At 37.4% G+C, this 20,614-nt stretch overlaps 1 long non-coding RNA gene across 1 annotated transcript in view; it reads right to left on the bottom strand.

The window, feature by feature from the left end:
• Nucleotides 1-16,376, bottom strand: part of LOC104912308 — a 40,049-nt gene extending 23,673 nt beyond the window's left edge. The window contains exon 1 of the long non-coding RNA XR_004160750.1: nt 16,017-16,376. This is a non-coding gene — a long non-coding RNA (uncharacterized LOC104912308). The remainder of the gene's footprint in view (nt 1-16,016) is intronic.
• Between the last annotated feature and the right edge of the window lie 4,238 nt (nt 16,377-20,614).

Raw genomic sequence — 20,614 nt, forward strand, 5'->3', positions numbered from 1 at the left:
TTTACAACCTCCCTGAATGGAGGTTGTAGCAAGGTGGGCGTCAGACTCTTCTCTCAGGTGTTAGAGACAGGATGAGAAGTAATGGCTACAAGTTGCACCAGGAGAGGGTTAGGTTGGATATTAGAAAAATTTATTCTCCAAAAGAGTGGTTGAGTATTGGAACAGGCTGCCCAAGGAGTTGGTGGAGTCACTGTCTCTGGAGGTTTTCAAGAAACGTACATGTGGTGCTTAGCGATATGGTTTACTGGGCATGGTGCTAACGGGTTGATGGTTCGACTTCGTCTTAGAGATCTTTTCCAATCATAATTATTCTATGGTCTTAAGCAAAACCTATCATGAGTAGAACCAACTGTAACTCTAGATCTTGTGTGAGAAGTCAAAGATTTTGATCGCAAAAGGAGAAGTCAAGTTATGCCAAATACATATATGGAAGCAATAAGGTCTAACTAGCTCTCTAAGTTGTAGTTGTTGTTGTTTTGCTTTTTCTTTTTTGTAGTTCTTTTTAAGCAAGCATTTTCCTGTCTTAAAATACTACAGAAATCTAAGACTTCTTAAAATTGATTTCAGACAGACTTGGTGTTGCACTTAAATTCTGCTGTCTCTTTTTCTGTTTGGTGCATGAGGAATGCATGTGGCAATTCAGGTGCTACAGATGATTGACAGAATCATAGAATCATTTGATTTGGAAAGAGACCTTTCAAGACCATCTAGTCCAACTACCCTGCAATGAACAGGGGCACCTACAGCTGGATCAGGCTGCTCGGAGACCCGTCCAGCCTGATCTTGAATGTCTGGAGGGATGGGGTATCCACCACCTCTGTGGGCAATGTATTCCAGTGTGTCAACCATCCTTAGGGACGTTCCTAACATTTATTGTGTTAATAATTACAGACAGCAAAGTACTGTGTAGTTTGGAGACTTTATACTTGCCATCGTAAGGAACTGAAAGAGTAACAGTAATTGAATTAGACTCCCAGGACTTTCTCACACGTACTATCTGTGATAGCTTGCCTAAGTCTGTACTGAGTGAATACTCAATCAGAACTACTTGAAAAGAGTTGAAAGAAGTATTACAAAATGAATCAAGCAGTTCTGTTTTAGTTCTTTAAAACCAAGATGGTCATCAATTAACATATTAATATATTTATGATTCAATCATTAGTGATGATAGGAAGAAAATATATTAAGAACAGCAAAATTGCATCATGGTTATTCTTATCTTGCATTTTCTAGCTGATATCCTGAATTAAGGAGTATAGTATCCTCCCTGCTATATTCAGCTGTGGGAGGGGGAAGACACTTTTGAATACTTGTAATCTACTGATATAATACTTGATGTGATCACCAGGAGTTTGAAGAAAACTTGGAACTGATACAGCTGAACTTCAACCCAACTTTGCTGTGAACTTATCCAGCGTCCTTTTAAAAGACATTAATGTCCATAAAGAAAATTGGATAATTTTTGTTTTCCTCCTTTATCCCTTCAGTTTCCAAATACAATTGTCTGGATGGGTTTAGCTAACAAAAAAAAGCATGGAGTAAAAAAATTTCCCAGGATCTCCTAGGCATCCTCATATCCTCTTAAATACTTCTTATTTATGTGTTTTGGGTGTAAAAATCCTGCTATTATACGATCCATGTTGTATTTCTCATCCATTTTTATCTACCTCACTTCAGTCTGTGTGCTGGCTGATAATTGTGGTGACACTAAAGAGAGGATACTTTTCAACACAGTTCACAAAATATTGGATGTGTAACTTAATCTCCTTTATCATCCTCCACTGAATTCTCTTTGTCTTTTCTCATCAGCCAAATGTCTCTTCTTACACTGCTCTGATTCTGGTTTTACAGTTTTGAGGATGAGCCAGTCCCTCTTTCTAGTCCTTTTCCAGGGATTTCCAATAAGAAATCATGTATCTTATAATCTTACCTCCAAAAATAAAATAAAATACGCATTGTGATTCAGCGAAGTGATTTAAAAATGACATGACCACATACACTATGTAAGTTTCCAAGCATGTATGCCTTGCTTCATTCTGCTGAAAAGACTTTATTTTCCTCTCCAAAATTTTTTTATTTGCTTCCTCATCTTCTTGCTCTGTCATGTAAAATCCATTCTCTTTCCCAAGTGCTCAAATGAAGCAATGTAATTTTATTAGGCTGCCTACAGGACAGTTAATAAATACTTAAGTACCTGCTTACATCTGAAGTTTCCATGAATCTCTCTCAGCCTGAAATTAGTTCTGTTAACTTTTTGAAGCAAGCCACTTACTGAATACTTGGTCTTAGTAAGGATCCTTTAATAAATACAGAAAATACCTGTTAGGATCAGGGTTGCAGGACCATGGGTAAATCATTCTTATGAAGAAATAAATGAAGTGTTTGACTAAGAAATATAAATTGAAATTGAATTTCTTATTCAAGAGAAGAGAGGGATGAGATGTTTGTTTCAATGTTACTGAGACAGATTAACCCTGGTATGTTGAAGGAAACTTTGTAAAGATATATATATATTTCTGATCTCTGTAGAAGGTAGTCTAACCAACTGTGGAAGGCAAGGGTGCCCAACTTCCATTTAATTTGTCTGATAGCAAATTTTAAGATTTGATTTTAAGCAATATGGAAATAATTTGAGGAATAAGATAATTAGTGTTCTCACAAAATTATGTTGAATTTGTGTATGAATATTATCACTCATTAATGCTGTGTTTAGGAATTGTATTCTTGATTTATCAAGATACAGCGGGTGAGAATGGGAATGATGCTATACAAGTGAGACATCTTTTCTTATTGATTTTAGAGTGGGATAATTTTCATGACTTTTCTGAGGCTATGAGAAATATGTTTTCTGTACATTAGATGTTTTGATTTTCAACTAAAAGGTTGAGTTCTACAGTGCCACCATATTTTAAAGATTAAATCCACACAGTAGTATATGGAATACAATATCCATTGTTCATACTTCTTGAATGGCTTGGAATCATGTGTTAACATGATGAAACCAGATGGGATGTTCAAATTCCAAACTCCATTTAGTACTAGCCAGATGTCTTTCCTGGAGAATGGGGGAGGGATTCTCCAAATAGCAATTTCATAGATAAATTAACCTTCTAATTTTGAGAAAATGATTCAAGAGAATAGTTAGTAAGTTACTGTCTGCATTCAGGCAAACTTGATCAAATCTCATTTCAGCTTTTGGCTTCAGATGTGGACTTTATCATCTGACCCCAAATGTTTGTGGTTTTCTTTTCTAGCTTAAATTAATAAATAAGTGAAGGTAAAATTAGCCTGACAACAGGTTGTAGCGCTCCAACTTGAGTTCATACTGAAAAAAAATAAAAAAACAAAATGGAAAGAGAGGGAGAACAGGTAAGTAAAAAGCAAGATGCAAAATGTACCACTTTTAAAAAAAGTTAAACGTTGCCAAATGATTAGCAGTCAATCAGAAAGGTTGTATGCATAAAAGAGATACCACTATGAGTGTTGTCATGTTTGCAGAAGATGCATAGCTATCTTTTTTTCTTTCAAAAAACAAACCCAAAACAAAAACTCTTCAGTTATGCTACCTTTGAGCCTTACACAAATTTCACTACAGTCAGCTTGCACCAGTGCAGAGCTGGTACAATCTGAGGGCTTCTTAATGAAATGGGAAACAATACAGATTTTAATTCAGAAATATTCTCATATAATAAGGAATGCCCAATATCTTCCAATGTAGAATGCTTTTTTTTTAAAGTGAATCTCATTGCTTGTCATAAAATAAAGTATGAGTTTTCAAACAGAAAAATTGAAAAGTAGGTCTTCTCCCCCATGTTTCTCTTCCATGCTGTGTTACTCTCACTTATTTTACTTTTGTGCAGTAAGAGAAATGCCAGCCAAATGAAGTTTCTAAATATATAATACTGTATTATAAATCTTTGGCAAGAAGGGATATGCAGTTCTAGTCTTCTTTATACTCACCAGCTCTTTCTGTAAAAAGCTAAGAAAAGGAGCAAGAAGGCTCAGTGAGATCTTGCAGCCAAAGGCCACAACCTCCTCTCCCATAAAAAAAAATCTCAAATTTTCTTAACTGTTTGTTCACCCATCACAACACCCAAAACACATGGTGAATCCAGAGGGTGTCCAGCAGGAAGCATGCTGTCTGTTCTGTGTAAATCCCAAAGAAGGGAAGAAAGAAAGGGGGAGGACGTAGGCACCAGATAGTGCTTTACACAGCAGAGGAGAAAAGAGGAAGACTAGGTCTTAAAGCTATCAAATTTAACTCAGTGAATTTCCTATGGTGACTTTGAAGGCCTTTAGTTTTTTCATAATCTACTTATGCAAGGTGGCAGTCTCTTTCCATCTTCATGTGTGCTGGAAACATGTGATGGAGTCCGAACCCACAGAAGCCTTAGGGGATTACCCTACTTTGGTTTAACCTTCGCTAAACTAGTTGCCTCAAAACAGACTTTGTGGGAACAAGTATGCTGCCATCTTGGAGAACCAATTCCAACAGTTACATAACTAAGTAATATTTTCATGAATGGGATGCACAGTTTCCCTTGACCTATTTCTTTCTTAAAATTCAGAATTCTTTGTCTTGTACAAAGTTAATTTGTTCTTCAGCAGAAACTTCTTGATCCCTCTACCTTGGATGCCAGATGAGTCTCACAGAATGAAAGTACACTGTCCCATATTTCGAGTCACTGAAATTTCAGGAGTAAATGTTCTCTTAGCATGATATTTTGTGTTTTGAGCAAAATGACAAACCTGATTGTCATTTTGCAAATGAGAAAACTATGATAAATGGTTCAGATTGCAAGTTGGTGATTTTCTTGCTATTTCCACTGATAATGAAAATGCAGATTTGAAATCCTAATCTATCTTGTCTGAACTTAATAAAAACATTTGTCTATCTTTGAAAATACTCCATATGAACATCATTTTAGTTGCATATGTACTTGGAAGTAAAACAACAACAAATCCAAACAACTAAAACAAACCTTCACAAAATCCTCACAAATCTCATCCTATCCTCAGTAGCATTTCCTATTAGGTCAGCTAGATCCAACTTACATATTGTGACTCTACCCTTTGCAGGTGAATACTAAGAGGGGGGTTGGAGTTGTGATCCTTGAGTTCCCTTCCAACCCAAGCCATTCTATGATTTTAATGAAATGGCAGGCCAGATTGATGAGGAGCAGCTCACCAAGTGAACTTCACAAGGAGAATGTGGATTGTTTGTTTTTGTTTGTTTGGTTTTCTGTTTTGTTTTTGCTCTGGAACATAGCCAAGTTCTGACCAAAGCTCACTTATATTTTTTTTTCTTTACTTTCATATCTATTGTATATTAGGAAGTATTTATTGGAAGAAAATCCCGCTCCCCCTCCCAAGTGTTACGTAAGACTAAAGTATTATATAAAAATTACAGAAGGAGACACCTCATTTTTCATTACATCTCAGTTCAACATGGAAAATAACTTTAAAGCAAATAGTGATTTGGGGTTGCTTGTTTTAATTTCACTCTTCATGTAAAATTAATATTGAAGGCATTAAGAAGTGATCATAAGAGGATGACTGAAATGTGTATTGACAGAAAAAGCAGGTTCAATGGTTAATTTCTTATATCTAGAATGGACTTTTTAAAGTGTGTATGAAGGCACTGATAGTTCAAAATGGCAAATCAATCTACAAGATTAGTGTGCTATTCCCATTATGGTATTTTTTTTGCAGATTTACTATGGCGAGTAACAATTGCACCAAGTCAGTTTAGAATTGCAGAGAATAAGCTTTATATGAGTCTTCTCTGAAAGACCTTATTTTAACATTCTAAATAGTAGATGGCATTAATTTCATAGAATAGTAGAATGGTCTACGTTGAAGGAGACCTTAAGGATCATCTAGTTCCAGCCCCCTTGCTGGGTTGCCAATTTTTTTTTCTGTAGTTAAAATAGAAATGTGACTAATTTTGAATTTTTCTTAGATTTTATACTTGCTAGTCATTGTAAGATTAATCATTTATAAACATACGAACTTCATCTCTAGTTGCAGTCTTGAAAAAGATTCATAGCAGACATAAAACAAGACAGTTGAAACCACTTTTTTCCAGACAGTGAACTTCACAATTCTTTAACTGTTAGTACCTGAATGTCTGTTTCCACTGATACAGAGCAACCTCAGATCTAAGTGATCTTGATGAGATAGTAGGAGAAAAAAGTGTGAAAAATCATTTCATTCTGTTTATTTCAAGACCAGCTCTTCATTGCTGTTTCCTTCATAGAGACAATGTCTGTTTTCAGTCTATAGAAGTAGTTGAATTCTCAGCTGTGCAAAAAATACAATTATGACAAGTACACTTGACCTTCAGTGAAATTAAGGAGAGTACCACCTGCACTAAATATGTGTCTTGTAAACAGTGTTAGAAGCAAAGAGATACAGTCTGGCTAGTAGTCAAGTCCAGTTGCATAGTTTACTAGAATAATGACATTCCAGATTGCTTTAAAGTTCTGACTTCTAATTGTAGCCTTCTCTTTAACAAGGAGTGTTGATGAGTTGTTAGCATCTGCACTGTGAACAGGAGCAGTTTTTGTGCTGAGATAATGCTGTCCAGCTCTAGGAAGAGTCTGTCATGCAATAAACAATTTTCATTTCTTTTTCCTGGTTCTCTTGTAGTACAAATGTTAGAAATGAAATCAGGGAACGTAACAAAACTGTTCTGGGACATTTTGCAGAATCCCGAGATTAGAACAGAATTAGGCTTATGCCTAATCATAGAATAAAGTAGTACAGTAAAATCATGAAGTAGAGGCTATTTTTGCTTTGTGTTTGTTTTTTAAACAAAAAACATACACACAGAAAAAAAACAAACAAACAAACAAAAAAACCAACCTAGCAAACTCCAAAGCCAATCCCCTTAAGACTATATAGCAAATGAAGATTGCCTAAATTAACTTGCATATAGAAGTCATAGGAAAATCAGGCTGTTCTTTATGTCTGGAATCCAAGTATAATGTTCTAGTACAGACCTCACACACACCTCTCAAGGAAGTTTCCTAAGTGTAAACCCTCCTCAGACCGCTTTCTGTGCAATTATCACCTCAAGGTAACGCTGTACCTAGAATAGATGTCTAGCCCACATACGCCATAACTACAGTTCTGATGAAGTAAGACTACTTGCTGCCATTCAACTCTTTCAAGTCAATTGTTTCCTTCTTTACATTTCTTCCATCTTGATGAACATTTTCCAGCATAGCTCAGAGAAGAAAGAATGCAGAGTAAGTTGGTTATGTAAAGCTTTAAATGTCTAAATCATAATATCATATTTTTTCCTAGGCATAGTTAGCTGATATAAATCATAAAATGCAGTAATCCTGTACTGGAGTTTTGTGTCTCCAGTAAACTTAATGCTGTAGTTACATGGAGTACATTTTAGTTAAGTGGTATCATAAGGTGAAGAAGCTAGGGATCTTAAAGTCGAAGTCCACATTTCAAGAAGACACCAGTTCTACAAATGTGGAAAAAATCTCTAACAGTCTAGAAGGTGATAGTATCTGGCTTGTGCTTTCCGCAGCAAAGTCCAATTACAAGTCCTCAGAAATCTTAGCAACCATCTACTAAATATACAGTGTAGGTGAATAACACACATAGATGTGCTTTTACGTTATACGTATCACTGACAACTGCAGAATATAGAGCATCTTCTATTTAATATGCATGTTTTTGTAAATCGAAGCATAAAATTATATAGACTTCATGTAATTTAGCTTTTTTTATCATTAGACTCTAAGACTTGAGATTTTTCTTTAAAATTTCTGTTCAGACATAATGGATATTTACAGATAGACATTAATGTTATGATTGCTGTACAAGAATCTGTATATTTTGGAGAAAAATCATCAGAAGTACCTTGTCTATTTAGTGGCAGTGTGTTCTGATTGTCTCTCCTATTTCCATAGCAAAGAGAATTAATTTGAGAGATCAATAGAGTTGCTGGCATACATTGCTTACTCCTACTCTATAATTCACAGTTCTGGAGAACATGCAACAAAGCTTTATCTTAATCTTCTATCTTGTTAAATAGAATTATGCAAATGGTATACCCTTTCAAACAAGCTTTTGTTTTTATTAATTTAGCACAGTAGTAACTAATAGTAGAAAATGCATAAAATCATTGTGTGTACTTGGGATTTAAAAAAAAAAAAGTTAAGCCTTGATATTGCGTATATGTAATGAATGGTGTAGTGTAAAATACTGCACTTTGCAGCATGTGAAACCTGCACAAACTTTCCAATAATGCTAAAGCACTTGCAAAAATGTTGCACCTGGAGCAGGGAGGAGTAAAGAGGGCAAAGGTCAGCATTAGGCATTAAGACACTGACTAAACAGACTTTACACTCGGTGAAAAGTCCAGACAACCCCTGCAGTGTCATCTTACAACTCTGGTTCTCTTCTTTTCAGGACATAGTAATCCATAAATACACTCAAGTCACCAGCAGCTTAGTTCTTCCCCCGGCCCCCTCCCCCTTTTTAACTCTCATTTTTAATTCTTACATAAAGATCTGAAATTTTAACTCTTTCTGTGTCTTTTAATAAACCTTGGGAACTGCCCTTCTGCTTCACTGCTGTGATTTGCTAAATTTCTCATCTTTTAAGATCATTTTTTGCAAATTATCTTCTTTTAAAAGTGGTTACAGATGAACTAAAAATTATCCATGATAACAGAAGCACAAACTCAATATAGGCATAAGACATTCTCTGATTTTTTTAAGACAGTTCTCAAGCTGCAAACAACTTAAACGTGTCCCTTTTCTGTATCTTCTGAAACAGAGTCTTTATGTAAATATATAGTATAATACTTGTTTTTGCAACTTCCTCTGACCTTAGTTATTTGGATAGATGAAACTAGTATCAATTGAGATGTTGCAAGAAAATAATCATACTGCTTGCTATTGTTGCTTTTTTAATCCAACAAAAAAGTCCTCACAAAATATTTCTTAAAACTGGAAGAAACATAGAGGTAAAACACAAAGAAGTGCTTGTACTTTTATCATACAATAAAGTCTTTCAGTTTTGCATCTATTACGTTTACTAGCTGGAATCACGAGACCAAACTGATTTTAATCATTTTGTCCAATCCCATTATCCACATCCCAAGGCTTAAGGGACTGGATAGACTGCTAATATAGTCGGGAGCCTGGACAGTACAAACAGGGTGGTGAAATAGCCCATCAATTACACATAGCCACGCACGTTTTACTGACTTCCCCCCACTGTGCACTGTGCCAGGCAGTGCTTCCACACAGGATATTTCCTTCTCGCCCAGTCCTCCCCGCTCTCTCTGCAAACCACCCTGCAGACATGCCATGCTGCCATTTTGTTGAGTTCTTACAGCTCTTGAACAGCGGTGACAAAAGGCGGTTGAAAGTCTATTTCTTTCATACTGTGTATAAAAATGAATAAAACATTCAGCAGAAAATGATGTTTTCTCTTTTGCATGGAGATCCATATTTGCTCGTGGAGAAAAGATTTTTCAATTCCATGTGTGTTACACTGTAATCTTAGTTAATCACAAAATGGTGGCTGGAGAAAATCTGTGAAAGCTCATGACCAACTTCAGGCTCACTGATTCCTGCCCCTGTGCAGTGACTTTAGAATACTGCCCAAGGGTTTATAAAGCTGTCTGTTTAGTGCTGGCATTAGACTGTCAATACAAATAGAAAGCTGAAATTGGGAACATGATTTAACTACAACCAGCCAAGGGTATTTACTTTTCACTGCAAATGCAAATGGTTCTACAGAAATTAAAGGCATATTTTAACACCATGTGTAAAGCATAGGTTGAACTTTGAGCATTGAAGTGGTTCACTAGATGTCTTTCTTACTTTAATAGTAAGAATATGCTCAATGCCATTACGTGATCAGGGCTTTGGTGTGTATGTACTGGCTGAAAATATTTGGGCCTCAGGTTTGGTACTGACCCACATGCAGTGCAGTGATTTGACCTGAATTTGTAGCATCGCTGTATCATGGAACTGTTTGTTAAACAAGCCGTTATTCTGCAGGAGTCAGCATTTTAGATTTAAGCCTTGTATGGCAGTACTTTAGGGTGAGCATAGAGCATCATTGCAGATGGATTAGTAAAGTCTGTTTATCCTATATTCTGATCTTTTGTTGGCTATTGAAAAACCAAAATTCTATATTTAAGCATGTGAAAACTAAGCTTGAACTTTGTGAATCTCTTGAGACACACCTTTATCTAAAGCTATAGAAATAAGACAGCAAAAATGACTTCATTTAACGCACATGTACATGCACGCACGCAGAAAAAAAAAGAAAGAGAAAAAAGACTATTGTTTTGTCTGGAATTTTATATGCTTTCTGAGCATCTGAGGTTGTCTTCGGGACCCTTTGCTGTGATAACTCAATACCAGCCTCACAACAATAATCACGTATTCCAAATTTGAGTTCTAGTAATATGACGTAGATGAGAAACAAGACAGTAGTTACATGATTTGCCCAAGGCTACAAAGCGTATTGCTGGAGAGCTGAAACCAGACCTTTTACCACATCTGCCTGGCCAATCCCAAAGTCTGTGTTTTGTTTTATGTTCTCAGGCGTGTTTCTTCATGCACATGTTACTTGAACTGCATGCCTGACGTACACTAAAGGCCATGTTGCCCACCACTTTCTATTTTATTTTATTTTATTTTATTTTGTTTTGTTTTGTTTTGTTTTTGCTACTTTACATTTGGAAACGGTTGGAACTTTAATAAGAAACAATTTAACTGAAGAACATGAGGATACCTTACATAAATTATTTTCCAGAACTGTTTGGTAGTTTTTTGGTTCAAGCTTACACTGATAATTTAAAACCACCAACTCATCAAGAATAATATTAAACTATACTGGGAATAGTTGAGTGACTTTATCTAAGTTATGTAGTAATAATAAAACTGTTCCCAAATTTTATGTTTGTGAGGATATAGAAAACTTTGTTCTGTACTGCTTTCAACTGATAGTCTTTTTCTTTCTTTCCTTCTACAATATTCTTTCTACCCACTTACATTATCTGTGGATTACGTAAACGTATATGTAGGATCTTGTGCATCTTTAGCATACTCTACTTATTAAAACTCAATGATCATGGCTATATTAGTCTCCAGATGATATCTCAAAACAGCAGGTAAGACCGTTGTGATGCAATCTGCGTGCATATTTTTATTGATAATGCTCATGCGTGATATGTACAGTATTTACAGTCTGTACTTTGCATGTAGCTCTCAGACACAAGTGAGATCATGATGTACAACCCACTTATTGTGGGTGAGGTGTGTGTACAAAATCCGCATAGGCAAATTAATAGAAATTGAAGATTTCAGATGTTTTAAAGGTGGCACTTTGGATAGTGAAAAATGTATTTTCTATATTTTTAATGTGTTTTCTTTTTATTTAATTACCATCTCCTTTACCTTTTCTGACCTTATTAGAAAAGGGAAAGCCTTAATTCACCCACACCTTTCCTTTTTTATTTGCTCTTTGCTTGAGGGCTTTTTTTTTCTCTTGAATATTTCACAATGAAATGATGCTGAGTACCTGTTTGTCTGGTGTGTGATAGGCATTCCTTGTTGCACACGTTCATAAGAGAAGAGTTCATAATGATTTTTGCCTGAATGCGACTAGATTTGCTGCTGTACAAATAATATAAATTAAATATTCTTAATTATTTTAGCTCATGCTAGAAAAGGTTCAAGACAAAGGGGAGATTGATGCAGTGTGCCTTACAATGGCTCTACTGATTTCTCTACTGGCCCTTCCTCTGCACATGGTCAATTAGAATTGAAAATCCTGTGCTGATTTCATTCGCTGGAATTTTTAAGCAGGTCAGGAAGAAAGATGTTATTGAAAGGAAAAGTCTCATCTAAATAAGAAAAGAACACGTGGCCATCTGGTCTAACTGTACCATGCTGAAAGTCATTTTGGCTCAGCCATAGTTTGATCTTTACAACAGTTTGCCAAAATATCAAGCAGAAATCTGTTTACATTAAACCACTCTGTGTTTTTAATCTATAAAATTGCAATGTGCAGTCCTCTTCCTATCTGTAATGCATGAGCTCGTTTGACCCCATTACCTTGCTCAGACTGACTGTGTTTCTGGTAGACACTCAAGTTACTTCTGCTACGTAAAGGTATAAGTGAAACAGTCCATCTTTTGAAAGTTTTAGAAGTAATCCTGAGTACTTTATTGTTATGACTAAAACTTGCACTTGTGCTAGAACAAGAAAAGGCTCTGACAAGCAGATGCAACAGGGGAAGAAGGAGGGGAAGAGAGGGGTTGGGCAGACTTGAATTAGAAATTAGAACTTGAAGTTTCTGTGAGTAGCACCATAGAGTTTGCACAACCACTTGAAGGCCGCAGACTAAGGTATGAGCTGTAATAAACATCAAACTTTTAAGGAATGGAGTCATAAATATGCATGAGCTTCCTCAATTGCTTTGTTTTCAGCATCAGCAGCAATTTAAGAGTTTAAAGAAATCAGCAAAAAATAGAGGTCAGAATTTTCATATTTAGAAAAAAAAAACAACTCTTTGTATAAAAAGCTAAAACACATCTCTCCAAATCTCTGGTACTTGGGCAACAGCAGCTGGAGGCTAATGCCATATTTGACAAAAGTAGGTAGGAGTAACCAATCCTACTTAGTTAGCAAGAGTTCTTGAACACCAAGCATTGACAAAAAGAAAACAAAACAAAACAAACAAACAAACAAAAAAAACCAACAACAACAGGAGGCCTTATTCGGAGAAGAATAATGCACTAAATATGGATTTGAGGGTCCTGCATTCATATGCTCAGGTTTAATGCTCAACTTTTATGTGATTAGCCATTAGTTTTGCATTGACACACATTACAAACATTGACAGTTGAAATATTCATTTGAATATAAAGTAGTATATAAATCTTCTGAAATTTCTGGGAATTGATTTTTGTTGGATTTCAGCCTTTAGGAAATGGATAAAAATATGATTGCTTATTGTCATTACCACTTAAGAAAATAAAAATCAGCACTTCAAAATGTAGCTGCAGTCATTATTCTGAAATTCATTTGTAAAACATGACAAATTTTCAAGCATAACATGCCAGAAAAAATAGAAAAAAAAAAAAGTAGAAAGGAAAGTAGCATATTAATACTACCAAACTTATATATATAGACATGCATTTTGTAAGCATGTACTTACATAACCATTGTGTTGAATCAGCCACTGATATTACGTACAACGTATGTAAAATGTTCCATCAGATAAGTGTTTAATTCCTTGTTTTAAAAAATACAGCAATGCAAATGTGACTGTAGCTCTCAGTTCATTTTCTTTCTTTCTTTGAAATCTCTTTTCTGGAATCTTTACCCTGCCTGTAGAATAGTGTTGTCTCTAGATGCAACCTTTTGTTTGTACATCTCTGCTGCTAAGTAAGTTTTTGTAAAGATTAAATATCTGGGCTATCAATATTGGGTCCCTATGTTATTTGTGTTTATTAGTAGCACTAAAGAAAATACCTACAAAATCCCCGAGTCTTATCCTTCTAGCAAGATACCTGTTAGGGTGGCTGAAGTATAGTTTAAGACTTTCCAGGGAGTAAATTAGAAGCACACATGTATAAAGACATATCTTCAGTTCTGTTCACACAAAGTCCATACTGAAATTTGTACCATACCATAATTTGTACCAGAAGGCGACACAATCCAAAGAACTTGGAGAAAATAGGTCCACACAGCGTATACTTAAAAACGAAATGGCAAAAACTGCCTTCAGTCTGCCTTGCCCCTGGGTGTCTGCTAACCCCACCCATAGCCACACCAGACAGAGGGCGACTATTTTGGGAGCAGTGCATGCCCAAGCCCTGCTCTTACGTGGTGGCCCTGGGCCAGCCGGCAGTAGAAGGGCTGTGGCGGGGCCGGGCTGGCTGCGGGAATGAGCAGAGCAGCCCCAGCCATGCTTCCCTCCCTCCATCTGCAGACAAGCCTGCCCGTAAAGCCTCTGACTGACTGATACTGCCACAAAATGGTCTTGGAGATCCTGCTAATCTCTCTGAAAGCAAATGCTAAAGTGTTTCAGTATTACTGCCTTTCAGATATAGGGCTCTACACTGTTTACCTTTATCCAGGGTATTGTATACGTACAGAATATCTTAATGTGATAGATTAGAGCTGCACGGTAATTGTGCAATGCATAAACTTAGCATAAAAACTGCAGTGACTGTAAAGCTGGAGTAGAAACAACCATAAAATCAGAAATAGTGGGGGCTGTAGCTATGCAGAGTGGAAAGTGTGTGCACATAAGCACATGTTTTGTACAATAGCATGCATATATATTTATGGAGTTACTTCTTTTATTTGAGAATTACAGTGAAGTCAAAACTGAACGAGGTTAACGTAGGGAGAAAAGGGCTGTGTTTGCCTCAAATCTCCCTGCGGCCCGTCTCAGACTCCTCCTGACGTGCACATAGCAGAGCAGCAGGCTCGCCGTGCGTTGCGTGCAGGCTCCTTGATTGTAGAGGGGAAAAAAACCTGGCTGGGCTCCAGCGAGGCAGCGCAGCTCTGTTGATCATTATGTCTAGCCTTCAGGTGTCTGCGCGGTGGGCGGCGGTGGGGGAGGGGAGATAGGAGGGCAGACAAAGAATAATATGGTGTATTTTAAAAAAAAATCTTATGTTAAAAATTCACCTCAAGATCCTCTTTTTTTTTTGAAAAACGCTTCTTTTAACGTTCCTTTCCCCACAGTGGGAGCAAGCAAACATCTGTCCAGGAAGATTTATTTAAGCCATAATTAGTAGCGTCTGGAGTCTTTCAACAATTTCTCCTTATTGCACTTAAATTTTTTTTTAAAAAGAAGTCTGCTCCTCTTTCACTTAGGAACTGTTTTCACTGCATGCTTAACTGGAGATCCAGCGCAGCCACGACCGAGTCAGATTTCTATTGTCTTTGCTTTTTCCCCTCTGAATGTAGTTTTCAGGATCTAACTTTTGCAGGGGTCTGGGGGGAGTAGGCAGGGGAAAGATCTTATTAAAAATCTCATGAATATTTGGAAAGAAATACAAATCGGTGCTTCTTGTTCTGCAGTTATCATTTGGGTTTGATTTCTTTCCCAGAGAAGGAAAAAGCTCTGCTTTGTCTGTTGCTTCTGTTTGAGAACTCTCATAAATCTTGCCCAGAAAGCAACTTGGGCTTAAGGAGATCTGGGAAGCGATTGCAGTGCCTCTTACTAGGAATATTCTCTTCTTTCTGCCCCCTTCGGCCCCAGTGCCCCCTCCACCCGCCCTCCCAGTGCTGTGCTGTGCAGAGCCCCACTCCCTTCCCCGCCTGCCGGGAACCCGTGCGACTGCCAGTTGCAATGGAGAGGCAGTTAAAGTTGCTTATCAAAAAGCCTCTCCTCAGGCTGAGCGAGTCCAGATATTGCATGGCAGTGTTTTCTCAGTACAGCCATAATCCGCCCTGCTCTCCCCCCAGCCGCCCGCTCTCCCCCTCCCCCCGTGGAAGGGGTGGGATGGGAACCTTGCTCGACTTCATTGTTCCAAATGTAAGAGCTATTTGCCCCAAAGTGTCTTTGCTGTCTTTCATAGCTAATTATAATAACTGTCAGATGAATGCAAAGTCTGGGTTGCCCTTGCTGGCGGAGTTAAAGTTTGCTTTTATTTTTTCCCCTTGGGGACAGATCAGGCATGATTAGACACAGAGTACAAATAAAAGTGAACAACGTACGTGTGTAGGGCTTTTTGTCTTTGTTTTTCTTTATGAACAAAGCAGCATGCTGACTATGTCAGGAAGCAGTGTGGCATGCAGCATGCATGCAGGCACTACCCTGGAGGAGAACTCTTTCTCTTTTATTGAAGCATGCAAGAAATATTTCTGAATTTGAATAACAGTTTTCATACTTGTTCATCTCATTCAAAAAAGTAACCCTCTATTTGGTGCACAAAGCATTTTGACAGTTTTAAGAGATTTGCTTTTCAGGCTAAAAATAAAAAGAAATAGACCCGTACTCACAGTTTTGTTGTGCTGTGCAGGTCGCTGTTTCTTTCCACAGACACCAGGAAAGTAGGAGGATGTCAAGGGTGCAGAATTCCAATTTAATTCAAGAGAAATGTGCAAATGTGTTTCTTGAAGTCGCCTGGAAGTCAGCCACTTGTGCTCAGACATCCCATTGCTGCTCTGCACGCTATACTATCTGCAGTTCTGAATTGAACTAAATACTGCCCATGTGAAAGACAGGGGAAACACAGTCATGTGGGACACACAAATCCACTCTATTGGCTCTGAAGGCACAACTTCAGCGTTCTTGCATTTCCACCATTGGTTAACAGTTCAAGCTGAAAGAGTCTAGGTCCTCCTAGTGAGTCCGTTTTCCCTTTATGTGTGGAAGAATGACTGTAGGATTTTACAGTGACAGGATTAGTTAAGAAAGGGACTGAAGTCATCCCTTTGACTGAAGCTGGTGGGTGGGGATTGGAAGCTGTGCTTTTCTCAAGTCGACATTTTTCCTTTTTCTGCCCATCTTCGGTATATCAGGAAATGCTTGTAGTTGACTTGGGCAGTGCAGGGAAACTGAAGAGACTTTCTCCAGGTTAGGTTCAGGGATAGAGACTTTAGAGTGAGACAGACTGTGCAATAATTTTATGGGAATTACTCTGGCTGGCTAAAAGGTAGTTATTTTCTCTTTTCTAGGTTTTTAAGCATGGAAAGGATTGTTTTAGAATCATCTAACTTGAGCATTTGCATCCCACAAGCTAGACAAATAAATCCAGCAGTCCCAAGATCTATACTAGTATTGCCACTAGTGTGGCAATAGAAACTATTTTTTTTTAAATTATTTAATCTCTTGGGAATATTACAATATAATATTTTATTTATCATGATATAATCAAAGTATTCTGTACAAAGCAACAGAATTCGATAAGTACGTGTAATTGCTGATATTATGACATTTTGAGAAAAACAAAACTATTAAATAAAAGGGCAGAAAATTGAGTATTCCTTATTTTGGTGTACTGTCATGTGCCTGATTTAGTTATGCCAGCGTGAGCAGTAATTTGAAACGGTACTCAGTCATGTGTGACATACTTCTCCAATTAACCCTTATTAAAAAGACCTTTCTCAAATCCCACATGCATATTTCCCAGAGCCACAGAAAGCAGAGGTATGACAGATCTGTCAGGCTCAGTGTCCATTCTCTCTTAGCAGGTTTGTTTCTAGGGCTTTGACCAGTGCTGCTTAAATACCCTAAATGTGTGGCTCTTGTTGAGGGACTGCTGAATTTAGGGCGCTAATGTAGCAGCCCAAGGGTTTAACTAGGCTTGGAAATTTTCCAGAATAACTGTAGTATGGTAGTTAATTCATTATATGCCTCGGGAGTACATGGGGCCAAGCACTGACAAGCTACATCGTGGGTGCTCATCTGTGTATGCGCTCTTATTCAGCAGCTTATGCCTAGCTCTTGGTGCCAGGAGATCTTGGCCTGTTCAGACCACCTTAAGACAATGTGTCTTTCTCTTTGGAGTTCAATCTCTTAAGCTATTTTTAGACTTTTATCATCACCTCGCTGACCAGCCTTGTCATCACTTTGTTGAACACCGTCTTCCAGGTGTAGCTGCAAAGGATATGGGAATGTTCCTCTGCAGCCTGCACCTGGTATTGCTGCAGAAAATCGATATGAGCTTGCTCAATACATAAGCGCAAAAAAAATACATATTTAAAAAATCTACTCACACACCTGACAAGAAGGACTTCAGAAGAGATGCTACATGTAGAACACTGCATGTTTTACTGCCAGCTAAGAAGGCCTATTGCAAAGCTTTCTATGCTTGTAAGTGCTAAGAAGATGCAGAGCATTTATTCTTCTTTAGCAGGCTTACTTTAAAAAATGTTCAGTAATAACACATAAAAGATGGGATTAATATTTTCTTTAATTGTTGAGTTTGGGATTTGTTAATCTTCATGAAGAAAGGCAATTGTCTGGTTTGGATAAAACAAGGCTATAGCAGTAGCATCAAAACTTTCTCTCGTCCCTCCAAAAATGTTTTTGATTCCACTGGGCTTTTACATCTGGACTCCAGAACAGGGATGGGAGAGAACTGAAAACCCTGGGAGACATTTTCTTTTTTTCACAGTGCTGGTGGTCTTCATAATTTGGTTACTTTTTTTGTTGTCATTTAATTCAATTAAAGTGGGAAGAAATAGTAACAAAATAAACCTTACTCCAGAGTGCAGTTAAATCTTTGTTTTCAAGACCAGTACACAGTCTTGTGTTAAATACATCTTGTGTTAAATCATCATTAATGTTGATTCCTGATTTTAAATGTTGGAAAGCTATTTAGAGAGAGCAAATAAACATATGAATTCATTTAATACCGTTTAGCTGTTTTCTCAAACAAATCATGGGTGAATTTTGGGGAAATACGGGGAATCAGAAGCAATGATTGCTTACCTGCACTTCTAAAGTCATGAGTCAAAGCCTTAGGTGACGCAAGTGGATGTGTTTGTGTATTAATACTTAGCATCAATATTGTCTTCAGAGAGAGAATTGCCTCTGTATATTCAGTGGAGATTTTGTTCCCCGTATCATCTCCATTGAAAAGTAATCGAAACTAAGACTAAAGCTACATCAGTTATATTCTCCTTGATTAACAAACTGCTGCTTCCTCCATTATTGGATACTGGAAAGGATTTCATAACTATAGGAGTCAAAGGATGAAAGCATGATACAATTATCATAATATGGTCAAGAACATTGATTTGTAAATACTCTTACTATTACAGTGATGCTTATGTGAGACATGATGTTGCTATATAACAGAGCTGTCAGTCTGGAGACCACGCTGACACTGTTACGTGGTCCTCTGTGATTCCATCCATTGACAGAATGGACTTGATACTTAATTAAACTTGTGTTAAAATTCCATTGAATCAGTAAGATGTAAGCATAGGCTTAACTCCTGCCTAATAGAGGTCTTGTTCCTAAGAATTTTCACAGTTCCCTGCATGGGAACATAAGGAAAGAAAAGGCTGAAGTAAGTAAGAAATTGTCTTCACTAAAAGATTTCTTTTTGATTCACTGGAATTATTAGAGAGCATATGGTGTGAGGAGAGAAAATAGAATGTCCTTGATCCTCTCGTGTGGGGTGCATTCCCAAACTTCACAAAACAGCTCGTGATTTCTACTGATTTCTGAGCACAGTGACCGTTGGTGGGAGGAAGCAATTTGCCCCTCAGCTGCTTTATCATGATGTGTGCACGATAGGCAAAAATCAAAACATCAGAAAAATTTCTTTCAGAAATACTTTGAATAAAGGCACTTAGGCAGTGTGCTTGTTGATATACTATATTATATAAATAGATACTTCAGAAAACGTTAACTCTTTTCTCAGAAAATCAAATGCACTACCATCACATGAATAATGTAGACTTCATGTTTCCCAGTGTTTATAAGCCTCTTTATTTTTCTTCCTGTGGAAAATGACTACTCTTTATTGTATAGACCGTATATTTGTTTGCAACTTTGGCAGAGAATACTTGCTGTTCTGTACACCTTTGCTTTTTATAATTCAGCAGTAGGTGGTATCTGCTAAAGTTTAAATCTTGTATTAGTCACTGCTAGTAAAATCCGTCACTGTGATGACTGTTGGTAATGCATGAGAAAAGAATAAATCAGTTGGGGGAAAAAAAGAGAGATATTGGGAAGCTGGAAGAAGGGAAGAAGATAGAGAAGAGGCAAAATTTCTGGTAGTGGCAAGTGGATAAGATACCAAAAAGTCATATCACAGGGAGAAATTTCCAGAGCCTGGAAACATGATCACAACTTATAGTGTGTGCATATATTCCAGAGATGGTTTTATACGCTAGTTAAGAGCAGCCTTAAGGTAGCATGAGGAGAGCTTCCAGTGCAGATGATATAGGAGAGCTCTGAAGGAATGTTTGCTCTTGTCTCGTGCACCAAGAGGGGCGAAACTTTCTTAAAATGCTGTCTGAGGTAGTCATCTGTGCTGTATGTGAACCAGCTGCTCAGGCTGCAGTATCTCCTGCCTAGAAAAAGGAAAAGAAACAGTAAAGCTGTTGGTATCATAACTGCTGGGGGGGGGGAGTGGAGGAGGGGGAGTGGGCTGTTGTCCTATTGTTTTGTTTCTTTGATGAACCACTGATGGATGGAAGGAATGATTTCTTTCTCATTCCGTTCTCTCCCCTTGGTATTTATGTGGGTGCTATGTAGATAAAAAACATAAGAGATACTGGGAAGATTTTCAGCAGAGTGGGAGCCAGTATCCCAATGCTTCTGAAAGTCAGAGGAACTTATCCCTGTTTCCTTTGTAGGCTTATAAACATCCTCAGATTGAGTATGTTCTTGACCCATATGAAATATGAAATACTTCAAGCTTTTAGATATTTCGTGTTTACAAATCTGATTTTGCTTACAGGACTTTTGATCAGGAATTCAGATCTCATCAACATCTGATTCAGATGATCTGAGGGTGTTAGGAAAAATCCTGAATTTTCAGCTAATCTGTTCTAAAATTTTTAGAAGACTTATGCAGTGACAATTAAAACAAGCTGATAACAACCGTATTTGTAGGGCTAAAATTTGTAGCTTTTTC

The sequence above is a fragment of the Meleagris gallopavo genome, chromosome 10, assembly GCF_000146605.3.
Source record: "Meleagris gallopavo isolate NT-WF06-2002-E0010 breed Aviagen turkey brand Nicholas breeding stock chromosome 10, Turkey_5.1, whole genome shotgun sequence".
In the NCBI taxonomy this organism is placed as follows: domain Eukaryota; kingdom Metazoa; phylum Chordata; class Aves; order Galliformes; family Phasianidae; genus Meleagris; species Meleagris gallopavo.